The sequence below is a fragment of the Lonchura striata genome, chromosome 24 (assembly GCF_050655825.1).
Source record: "Lonchura striata isolate lonStrDom1 chromosome 24, ASM5065582v1, whole genome shotgun sequence".
NCBI lineage: Eukaryota > Metazoa > Chordata > Aves > Passeriformes > Estrildidae > Lonchura > Lonchura striata.
This window is the reverse complement of record NC_140726.1, coordinates 4,502,126-4,514,024: the sequence shown is the minus strand read 5'-3', so window position 1 is coordinate 4,514,024 and position 11,899 is coordinate 4,502,126. Positions and strand designations below refer to the sequence as shown.

Here is an 11,899-nt window from a genome sequence, read left to right as displayed (position 1 = left end):
ACTGGATGCCTTAGGAGGTTGGAATAAGTGTTCAGGAGAGGGGTTTATGTCCCTGATAAGTCTGTATTTCATGGAATCATGGAGTGGTTTGGGATGGAAGGGACCTTACACCCATCCAGTCCCGTGGCAGGGACACTTTCCACCATGCCGGGGTGCTCCAAGCCCTGTCCAACCCAGCCTTGGGCACTGCCAGGGATGGGGCAGCCACAGCCAGGGCCCCCACCCTGCCAGGGAGGGATTGCCCATCCAAACCTCCTCTCTTCCAGAGGAGTTGTGTGCTCTGAGCACAGAGGTGTGGTGTGCCAGCTTGGCTTTGTGCAAGCACGCATGAAACACGTGGCAAAATCCACATTTTCTGTGTGCCGAGGCAGGAGCAGGCTGGTGGCAGGGCTGTAAAATACTGAATATAATAAACCCCCATGGGTCTGATAGGGCTGTGAAATATTGAATATAATAAACCCCCATGGGTCTGATAGGGCTGTGAAATATTGAATATAATAAACCCCCATGGGTCTGATAGGGCTGTAAAATACTGAGTATAATAAACCCCCACGGGTCTGATAGGGCTGTAAAATATTTCATATACTAAACCCCCATGGGTCTGCCACAGTTGTAAAATATTGAATATATTAAACCCTCATGGGTCTGATAGGGTTGTAAAATGCTGAAAATAATAAACCCTTGTGGATCTGCCAGGGCTGTCAGATATTGAATATAATAAACCCCTGTGGGTCTGATAGGGCTATGAAATATTGAATATAATAAACCCCGGTGGGTCTGATAGGGCTGTGAAATATTGAATATAATAAACCCCCACGGGTCTGCCAGGCCTGTAAAATATTTCATATACTAAACCCCCTTGGGTCTGATAGGGCTGTCAAATAGTGAATACCTTCGTGGGTCTGATAGGGCTGTGAAATACTGAATACAATAAACCCCTGTGGGTCTGATAGGGCTGTAAAATACTGAATATAATAAACCCCTGTGGGTCTGATAGCGCTGTGAAATAGTGAATGTACCAAACCCCCATGGGTCTGATACGGCTGTGAAATAGTGAATATAGCAAACCACTGTGAGTCTGGTATGGCTGTAAAATACTGATTGTACCAAACCCCTGTGGGTCTGCTGGAGCTGTAAAATATTGAATATACCAAACCCCTGTGGGTCTGATAGGACTGTCAGATACTGAATGTACTAAACCCCTGTGGGTCTGGTAGGGCTGTGAAATAGTGAATATAATAAACCCCCGTGGGTCTGATAGGGCTGTGAAATAGTGAGTGTACCAAACCCCCGTGGGTCTGATAGCGCTGTGAAATAGTGAATATACCAAACCCCCGTGGATCTGCCAGGCCTGTCAGGTACTGAAGGCACCAAGCCCCGTGGCTCTGCTCCTGGGGCGGGCGTGTGACGGTGTCTGCGCCCCGGGCAGCAGCAGTGCTCTGCTTGTGCAGAGGCTGAGCTGCCCTCGGTGTGTCCAAACCCTGCCATAAATCCATTTGCAGCTCTCTGCCTGCTCCTGCTGCGTGCCTGAGCGCCGGGGGATGAATAAGCACTTTGAGGCAGCGATGTTCTCCCCTCAGAGGCTTGCACTTGCCTGCCTCCCTCACAGCCGGCTCTGCTCTGCCTGCCAGTGCCAGGGGAGCTGCGAGCGGCGCTCCTGGGGAGCCTCACGGCCTCAGGCTGATTTACAGGAGCAAAGCAGGTCAGGGGGAGCAAAGCAGCCTCCAGGCTGATTTACAGGAGCAAAGCAGCCTCCAGACTGATTTAGAGGAGCAAAACAGGCCAGGAGGAGCAGCCACAGCCTCCAGACTGATTTAGAGGAGCAAAGCAGGTCAGGGGGAGCAAAGCAGCCTCCAGGCTGATTTAGAGGAGCAAAGCAGGCCAGGGGGAGCAAAGCAGCCTCCAAACTGATTTAGAGGAGCAAAACAGGCAAGGGGGAGAGCCACAGCCTCCAGACCGATTTAGAGGAGCAAAGCAGCCTCCAGACCGATTTAGAGGAGCAAAGCAGCCTCCAGACCGATTTAGAGGAGCAAAGCAGGCAAGGGGGAGAGCCACAGCCTCCAGACCGATTTACAGGAGCAAAGCAGCCTCCAGACTGATTTAGAGGAGCAAAGCAGCCTCCAGACTGATTTACAGGAGCAAAACAGGCCAGGAGGAGCTGCCACAGCCTCCAGACCGATTTAGAGGAGCAAAGCAGGCAAGGGGGAGAGCCACAGCCTCCAGACCGATTTACAGGAGCAAAGCAGCCTCCAGACCGATTTAGAGGAGCAAAACAGGCCAGGAGGAGCAGCCACAGCCTCCAGACCGATTTAGAGGAGCAAAGCAGGTCAGGGGGAGCAAAGCAGCCTCCAGGCTGATTTAGAGGAGCAAAGCAGCCTCCAGACTGATTTAGAGGAGCAAAACAGGCCAGGAGGAGCAGCCACAGCCTCCAGACTGATTTAGAGGAGCAAAGCAGGTCAGGGGGAGCAAAGCAGCCTCCAGGCTGATTTAGAGGAGCAAAGCAGGCCAGGGGGAGCAAAGCAGCCTCCAAACTGATTTAGAGGAGCAAAACAGGCAAGGGGGAGAGCCACAGCCTCCAGACCGATTTAGAGGAGCAAAGCAGCCTCCAGACCGATTTAGAGGAGCAAAGCAGCCTCCAGACCGATTTAGAGGAGCAAAGCAGGCAAGGGGGAGAGCCACAGCCTCCAGACCGATTTACAGGAGCAAAGCAGCCTCCAGACTGATTTAGAGGAGCAAAGCAGCCTCCAGACTGATTTACAGGAGCAAAACAGGCCAGGAGGAGCTGCCACAGCCTCCAGACCGATTTAGAGGAGCAAAGCAGGCAAGGGGGAGAGCCACAGCCTCCAGACCGATTTACAGGAGCAAAGCAGCCTCCAGACCGATTTAGAGGAGCAAAACAGGCCAGGAGGAGCAGCCACAGCCTCCAGACCGATTTAGAGGAGCAAAGCAGGTCAGGGGGAGCAAAGCAGCCTCCAGGCTGATTTAGAGGAGCAAAGCAGGCAAGGGGGAGAGCCACAGCCTCCAGACCGATTTACAGGAGCAAAGCAGCCTCCAGACCGATTTAGAGGAGCAAAGCAGGCAAGGAGGAGCAAAGCAGCCTCCAGACTGATTCACTGGAGCAAAGCAGGCCAGGGGGAGCAGCAGGGAGAAGCCGGGGGATGAATGGGTTGGCATGAAGTCACCGTGCTCCGCCAATCCGGGCAGGGCCACGCAGCTGCGGATGCCTCTCGCTGCTGGCACCGAGCGCACCTTTCCTGGGGCTCTGGCGCCTGCAGCCCGAGCTCGGCGTGCACCAGAGAGCTCCTAGGTCAGGCCCAATGGTGTGAGAGTGTTGTGTGAGGTGAGTGTGCCCCGGGGGACGCTGCTGAGCAGCCTGCGCCCCGCGTTCTGCTCCGCGCCTCTGGTATGGCTGTTCTGCACCACCGCTGCCTCACCTGCCTGCCTGTCCCCCCTCACTCTTTTCTTGCCTCCCCACACCCATCCCCCTGGTGTCTGAGCACTCCCCCTCTACCTGTGCACTGCCCAGAACCCACCTGCTTTCTTCCTGGCCTCCCGGCTCCTGAAATGCCCACTCGGGGTGGGTGGGCTGGGGTGTGGTGTGTGACTCTGCCTTCCTGCAGGGTGAGAGGGAGATGCAGGGCTGGCTGCAGGCTGGGCTGTCCCCTTTCTCTCTGGAAGCTGGGTAGTTCCCTGCTCATTGGAAGCTGGGTTATTCCCTTTCTCACTGCAGTCTGGGCTGTTCCCTACTCACTGGAAGCACGGTTGTTCCCTTTCTCAGTGGAAGCTGGGTTGTTCCCTGCTCACTGCAGGCTCAGCTGTTCCTGCTCACTGGGAGCTGGGTTATTCCCTTTCTCACTGCAGGCTGTTATTCCCTTTCTCACTGCAGGATGGGTTATTCCCTTTCTCACTGCAGACTGGGTTATTCCCTTTCTCACTGCAGGCTGGGTTATTCCCTGCTCACTGGGAGCTGGGTTATTCCCTTTCTCACTGCAGGCTGTTATTCCCTTTCTCACTGCAGGCTGGGTTATTCCCTTTCTCACTGCAGGCTGGGTTATTCCCTTTCTCACTGAAGGATGGGTTGTTCCCTGCTCACTGCAGGAGCTCAGCCTGGAAGGGAAGCTAGGAGCAGCAGGAGGAGGAGGAGCAGGGTCCTCTCTGTCCCTCAGCATCCCGCTGGACCCACGGGTGGTGGCAGGGGGGAGGATCTGGGGGCGTGACAGTGACTCAGGTCTTGTGCCAGCCTCCAAACAAGTTCCTAACCTGGGGCCACCCGCTTGAGATGCTTTTTCTGCCCTTCTCTGGGAGGGCAGGATCTTGGGACTAACCCCAAAGTGACTTTCATTGTTCTCATCCTCCTGTCAGGTTGTTTGCCTGTTGTTCTTCATCCTCTTTTGACTTTCCCTTTCTCTCCCCTCCCTCCCTCCCTTCTCCCCTGCTGCTCTTGTTCACTGCAAGGCCAAGCAGAAAGCATGGAGACGTCTGATATGGCGACAGCAAAGGTAGGATGGAAATGCTGCCGGCCTCACTGTGCGTAAGTGGTTTCGCTTGGCACCTTCTTACTCTGTCTCTCAACCCTTTTCCTGCCCCTTGCCCACCCTCCCTGCTGCTGGGAGAGCCAGTGGATCAGTCTGCACCCTGCTGCTGGGCTGAGGATGGGCTTTGAACCCTGGCAGGATGTTACAGTCGTGAGGTTGGAGGGAATGCTGGAGGCAGAGGTTGGAGGTGGGAGGGAGGGAAATGGAGGGGCTTGTGGTCCCTCCGTGGCATCTGAAGAGGGAACAGGGATGCTGCTGGATGAGGGAGTGACACTAGATGGTGCTTTAGGGGCAGCTTTCCACTCCCAGGGACGGTTGTGTGAGGAGAAATTCCTTCTGGCAGCTTCTTGTCTGTTTTTTTTGGAAAGGATGTCGGGGGAGTGTCAAGAGCGAGAAAGTAATTTGAGCTTATGGATGCATCCACCCTTTTCTGTGAGCCTTCTCTGTTGCCTGTGCCTGGCTTTCACCGGGCTGTGGGCTCTGCTTTCCTGTGGGCTGGCAAACTGGGAATCTGGGAGTGGAACTGGGTGGATCCAGAGGGGTTTGTGAGGTGGGAATGGCCGGGAGGCCTGGGGAGCAGCAGGCTGGCACCGCTGAGAGGCTGAGCATCGTGGCACGGTGCCCTGAGAGCCAAGGGTTGGTCTCCTGGCCACCCAAAAGGACTCTCCTTGGGATCAGAGCAGGGGATGTGTCTGCAAAATGAGTTTGGGGTTTTATCTCACAAAGTGATGAAGCTCAGCGTGGCTGGAGGGAGCTTGTCTTTCAGGGCGTGGGGAAGGAACTATTAATTAATAATTAAAAATCTCTGCTTTTGAGGCTGCTCTGGCTGGATCCTCCAGCATGGCCACAGTGGCCTGCTGTATTCCAGGGAGAAATTCCTTCCTGGGCATAGAATTCCATGGTTAAACCCCTCACAGTTCTCATGGTTGAACTGGTCACACCTTGCAGGGCTCATAGCTAGAATCCCAGCTGAGCTTTCCCTGGCACATTTATTCCAGCTGTAACACTCCATCCTCTTCAATTCCACTTCCCAAAGCCTGGATGATGCTGGGGAAGGTTTTGCCCCAGGACTGGGTTACTCCTTGATGCAGCATTTGAGTTTTTTAAGTGTTTATTAATAAATTGTATGCTGTGCTTCAGGATAAATGTTGCTTTATAAGGTGAATATATCCTCACTATCATATTTGCTGAAACCTCAACTGCTGCAAACCCTCTTCGAGCTGTAGGGCTTGGGAAAAAAAACCCACTGAGGGTGCTGAAGGGTGTGTGGCATTTCAGTTAGAGTTGTGGTGGCCTTTTGGGGAACTCAGTTTTATCTGTGGGTTGAAAAACAGACGTTTTCCATGGCAGAAACAACAGAGTCACTTGAAAATTGTTTTTCTCTGTACCTGTTTTTTGTAGTTTTTGGTTTTAATTAAAGGGAAATGTGACCTACAGTGTTAAAGCACCATCTTAGTGTGAATGTACTGAAAAAAAATCTATTTATCTTTTTGGAGAAATGGAAAACTGATTTGGGTTTGAACCTTCTAAAACAGATACAACTTGGGAATTAGTTATGTAGGCATTCCTGGAATGTGCACAGGTTTATTTCAACTTAACCTCAGCAAGTGCTGATCTTTAGTCCCCAATTCTTTATTTAAAACCCCAAAATTCTGTTTTCTTTGCTGACTCTGAGCCAGTTACCCTGTGAGGAGTTCAGAGCATTTAACAGGACATTGTTAATTTTGCTTACTTTCTGCTGAGGTCAGTCTGGAGGAATTTCTGAGGAGGTTGAAGGGATTTGTTTCCTCCTGCTGGAACACTCCAGCAGTGGCCCCTGGGATGTCAGGATGTTCTGCCACAGCTGCTCTCCACTCTGCCACCCTGCTGAGGCACCTTCCAGGCTGCCTCAAGAACTGGCATTTCTGCCATGCCAGAGGATGGTGTGTCCATCCCTCAAAAAAAAAAAAAAAAAAAAAAAGGAGAAATGCGATTTTAATTCATTTTTCATCCTCATCTTGGGGCTTTTCAGAGCTCCATCCTGGGGGAAACATGTCCTCTCCTGAGCTGTTAGGGGGTGCTGAGTGCAGGCAGCCACGGTGCCTTTTTACAGCATCCCAGAGATTTTTAGAGATGATTTCCTTGGCTTTTAGCAGGCTGGGATTGCTTGGAGAAGTGTCTGTGAGAGAAGTGTTTGAATAAAACACTGCTAAATATTAAACTTTTACTTTCTGTGCTTCCAGCCTCTGTGCTTCCAGCTTCCCCCCAGGCCCTGCCCGGGGCGTGGCAATATCCTGTGCAAAAATTGCCTTTTTTTTCCTCCAGCACCAAGCCCCAATTCCTGCCTGCCTGTCCCTGTGTGCAGATGTTCCTGCCTCTGCAGAGGCCATGTCCAGCCCTGTTTGATCTGCACAGCACCATCAAGATTTGTTTCATCCAAGTAGGGGGCCAAGGGAAAAAAAAATAATTCTGCTTTTGTGTATTCCAGACCTAACTTTTTAAAATCCTTTTGACAGTTTGTACTTACAGGAAAACATCTGGTCTTTTTTTTTTTCCAAACCCCCCCCCCCCCTTTTTTTTTATTTTTTTCTGCTTCTCCTGATCTCCCAAGTTTTCCTGCAGTTTGAGAAAGTTCTGCCTGGTTTTGGCTTTGCTGCTGTTTTTAGTGTCTGTGTGTGTGCTCCTGCTGCTTGATTTCCTCCTCCTGACTGGTGCTGGAGGCAGCCAGGAGCCCCAAGGGAGGTTTTATTAATGGAATTCTTCATCTGGACCAGGAATACTCAAAATGTTACTGGCATGAGGCCAAGATCCAAACTATCTTAATTCTTTTTGAAGTTTATGAGAATTTTTTTCCTGGGAGAAAGGACAGGCATGAGGCAGGACAACACAACCACATGAACTTGTCTTATTCTTATTCATTGTTTGTGCTGAGCAAATGATGCATCTAATTAAAAAATGAGATTCCCACCCCCAAATAATCCAAATGGAATTCTGATAAAATCATTGGATTTACAGCCTTTATGGCTGGAAGGGGAAATGAACCTCTGGTCTAACATCCTGTATGAAGGGTGAAAATGGTGAAAATATGTATTTATGGCTCTGTGAGGGCACCTGCACATCTTTCAGAGCTTCTGTTCAGCTCAGCTATTATGTTTATTTTCACAAAACATCAAAACAAACTCTTAGGAAACCCAGTGTTTACCCTTTTATGCCTATTTTTAATTTTTCTTATGGAAAAAAGAATTTTTACCCAAATACCAATGCCTTGGGAAAGCTCTTCTGAATGCAAAACATGATCATGAAAGATATTTGCCACTTAAATTGACATTTATACAGATGAGGACAATGATGCTTTTTATAACCATTTCAAAATTCCAACCTGCAGTTGCACAGAGCAGTGAGAAGCAGGGATTTATAGGGCTTCCCTTTCCAAGACAGGGGCCAGAAATGGTTTTGGACCCTTCCACCCACAGCTCTGACTGGTTTTTTTGGTCCATTTTCCCCTTGCGTGGGATGGAGTAGGTAGATAATTAATCTGGAATTCATCTTGCATGTGACTGATAGGTATTCTTAGCTCTGAGGAGGTGGCTGTGCATAGCCCATCCCTCCTGATACCTACAGCTGCTTTTGGCTTGCCTTATTTTAACTTTAATACCTTTTTTTTTTTTCCTTTTCCCCGCTGGAATAGTTCCTGGGGGGAAAGTGAAGGGTTTATCCATGCAGCTGGTGCAGCTGGATCAGCCAGAATTTGGGGTTGGGAATACCTCAGTGGGGGTGAGCCACAGTCCCTCCAAGGCTCCTGCTTTGGGAGGATTTTTTGGCCAGCACATTACAGAGGTGGCCAGCCAGGCAATTAAACAAACACCTTCCCAGCCATCTCTTTCCTTGGATCATTTCCCCACCCCTCACGTTAGTTGGATAAAAAAAAAAAAATGGAAAAGTGCATGACTGGTTATCTCTTAATACCTTTCTTGCCTGAGCTTTGATTTCCAAACATGTGACTCTGCAGCATTAGTCTGTCCTAGATTTGCCAAGCTTGCAGGTCTCCTGACCCATTTTCCAGTGATTTGCCTCCCTCCTTGACAACCTGCAGGCCACAGTTGCAAAGCTGCTGGTGGAGAAAAGCCCAGCCTGTGGGAATGCAGAGCTTCCCTCTGGCTGCCCTGGCAGGGGTCAGGAACCCCCCTGGACAGAGCCCCCAGAGACACTGGCTGTGATCTCTGCCCATGGAAAAGAGTTTTCAATCTTACAGGATCAATTACCAGCTCTGAGTGTTTGATATCAGTAATAATTCAGTGTGGCATGGGTGCAAAAGTAAAATTTTAGGATTCTAGATGAGGGGTCCAAAGGGGACAAGATGGAGGAAATTGGGTGTGCCTTGTCCTTTTTCTCCTTCTTCATGCCCTCCATGTGTCACTGTGGTGTTGGCATTTTTCTGTTGGTTCAGGCTGGGGACACACTGTCCAACGTAGGTGACAGATATTGGCACGTTCTTGTAAATGCAGCCCAGGGAGTTTCTGGTATTTAATGTTTGTCACATCCCACTGAGGGCAGAGCCCCACACGCTGCCCTGCAGGACAGAGCTGGGCAGGGCAGCAGAACATGTGAGAGATCAACAGAATAAACAACCTGGAAACCAGCACAGACCAATTCTGGCTTCTGCTTTGGCAGGGGGCTGACAGACAGAGACTTTCTACAATCTCAGAATCATCAATACCTCAGATTCCAACACAGCCCAAAGCCAGGCCCAAGCTGCTGGAGGTGGCACCTAAGAAGGGCCAAGTCTGGGATTATGTGGGGTGGGATTTGAAGCTGTTTTTTCCCATGCTGTTTGTAATGGGGAAAGTTCTGTGCCTGACTTTATGGTTAAATGAGTGCATTTTGTTTAGAAATACACAAAAAACGTGCTGGAAAGTTGTTGTTGGACCAAATTCCCAAAGCAGAGATTTGGGGTGTCCCTACCTGCTCCCTTCAGAGCTCCTCATTTCAGTGCTACTCCCCCAATTTCTCAAACTTCACCCCGAGCTGCTGTTTCATTTCACCTGTCCTGAAATGATCCAAGCCCTCCAAAAGTGACTTTCTGCTGAATGCAGAGCTGGAGCTTTGCTGCTCTTCATCTCTTCAGGTTTGGGAGAACCAGGAAAAAATCTCTTTGTTGTTGCAAGGGCAGAGCTGTGGAACTGCCCCAAGCGCCCCCCTGGCCCCTGAGCAGTGACCAGGACAAGGGGAGGTGATTTTAGATTTTACAGATGGAGGTTTTCGTGTCATTCCACTCACAATTATCTGCAGCCACGGGGATGGGGGTGTGAGTGCAAAAAACAAAAAATAAATTGACAAAATAACCATTTAAAGCCCTTCAAGAGAGCAGAATCTTTATTTACACACAGCTGCCTGCTCTCTTTCCTCTACCACCCCTACAACAGCTGAATTCCTGCAGGATTTATAATCCTATCCCAGGACCAAACCCCATCAGAGCTGTGTGGAATAAGTGAGGATGTCCATCCCTGCACCACTCCCAGCCTTCACTTTTGGAAGAACTTTATGGCTAAATAATGAAATTATAGATTATTTGAGATACACTGCCCCACTCCCCACCTCCTGCTGCCTGCAGTGTGCCCAGATCCCGTGAGATAAATAAGAATTCCAGGGAAAATCAGCGTATATTGCGTGTAATTCAGTTTTCCATTAAGAAATCTGGTTTTCCATGAGAAAGTTTGGTTTTCCACTAGGAAATTCAGTTTTCCATTAGGAAATTTGGTTTTTCCATTAAGAAACTCGGTTTTTCATTAGGAAATTCTGTTTTCCATCAGGAATTTTGGTTTTCCATTAGGAAATTCTGTTTTCTATTAGGAAATTTAGTTTTCCACTAGGAAGTTTGGTTTTCTACTTGAAAATTCTGTTTTCCATTAGGAATTTTGGTTTTCTACTTGAAAAATTCAGTTTTCCATTAGGAATGTTGGTTTTCCATTAGGAAATTCAGTTTTCCATTAGGAAATTCGGTTTTCCATTAGGAAGTTTGGTTTTCTACTTGAAAACTTAGTTTTCCATTAGGAATTTTGGTCTTCCATTAGGAAATTAGGTTTTCCACTAGGAAATTCAGTTTTTGATTAGGAAATTCGATTTTCCATTAGGAAATTCAGTTTTCCATTAGGAAATTCAGTTTTCCATTTGGAAATTCAGTTTTCCATTTGGAAATTCACTTTTCCATTAGTTTTCACAGACTCAGGTGAACCTGGGGGCCTGACTCTCTCTCCTTCAGGAAGCTGCAGAGGGGATCTTTGTCAGGAGCTGTGGTGACAGGACCAGGAGAAATGGGTGCAAATTGAAATCCAGGTGACACGTCCCAGCTTCAGGAGCATCCATTCCAGGGATGGAGTTCTCTTTTTTGGCCTGAACAATCAGCTCATCCCTGCTCTGGGCTTGTCAGGGAATTGGAGTGGTGCTTTGGCAAATCCCCCCAGAAGCATCAACTACCAAATGTTGCAGCTCTGGCAGAGGGAGGAGGGCACTGGGGCTCGCTCTGCCTCTTCCTCCAGCTCCCCTGCATGGAGAGGACCTTGTGCTGGAAGAGAAAAGCAAACAAACCTCTCGCTGCAGAACAAGGCCAAGGGAACACAACCCACGTGTGTGAGGGGCCTTCACAGCTCCTGTCTGTTCTTGCTGGCCCCACAAACTGATTGCACACATGGGGAAGCATGGCCAGGGCTGAGGGGAGTCTGCAAAAGGGAGATGGAGAGGGGCTTTTATGAGAGCATGGAGTGACGGGGCAGGGGGGATGGCTTCACACTGACAGAGAAGAAGGTTAGACTGGATAATCAGAAATATTCTTTACTCTGAGGGGCATGGAGTGACAGGGCAGGGGGGATGGCTTCACACTGACAGAGAGGAAGGTTAAACTGGATAATCAGAAATACTCTTTACTGTGAGGGACATGGAGTGACAGGGCAGGGGGGATGGCTTCACACTGACAGAGAGGAAGGTTAGACTGGATAATAGGAAATACTCTTTACTGTGAGAGGGGTAAAGAGAAGCTGTGGATGCCCGGTCCCTGAAGTGTCCAAGGTTGACCAAAACGCTGTGGCAGGCGCTGTCCCTGCCGTGGCATGGAGCTGGCACCAGCCGAGCCTCGCTGTCCATCTGCACACCCGCGGCAGCCGCAGGGCCAGGGTCAGCTCCAGAGCCGGGGGCAGCCCCAAAGTCTGGGGCAGCTCCAGACCCAGGGGCAGCTCCAGACCCAGGGGCAGCTCCAGACCCAGGGGCAGCCCCAAAGTCTGGGGCAGCTCCAGAGCCAGGGGCAGCCCCAAAGTCTGGGGCAGCTCCAGACCCAGGGGCAGCTCCAGACCCAGGGGCAGCTCCAGACCCAGGGGCAGCTCCAGAGCCGGGGC

General features: G+C 50.1%; 1 protein-coding gene across 5 annotated transcripts in view; it reads left to right on the top strand.

Annotated features, from left to right (window-relative positions):
- Positions 1-11,899, top strand: part of GRAMD1B (GRAM domain containing 1B) — a 112,059-nt gene that overhangs the window by 27,045 nt on the left and 73,115 nt on the right. Inside the window, exon 2 of one of the 5 annotated variants that reach the window (XM_085560399.1) lies at positions 4,456-4,499. The exons of the other annotated variants lie outside the window; for them this stretch is intronic. The gene's annotated coding sequence lies outside the window, so the exon portion shown is untranslated. The remainder of the gene's footprint in view (positions 1-4,455; positions 4,500-11,899) is intronic. 5 annotated transcript variants of the gene reach the window in all.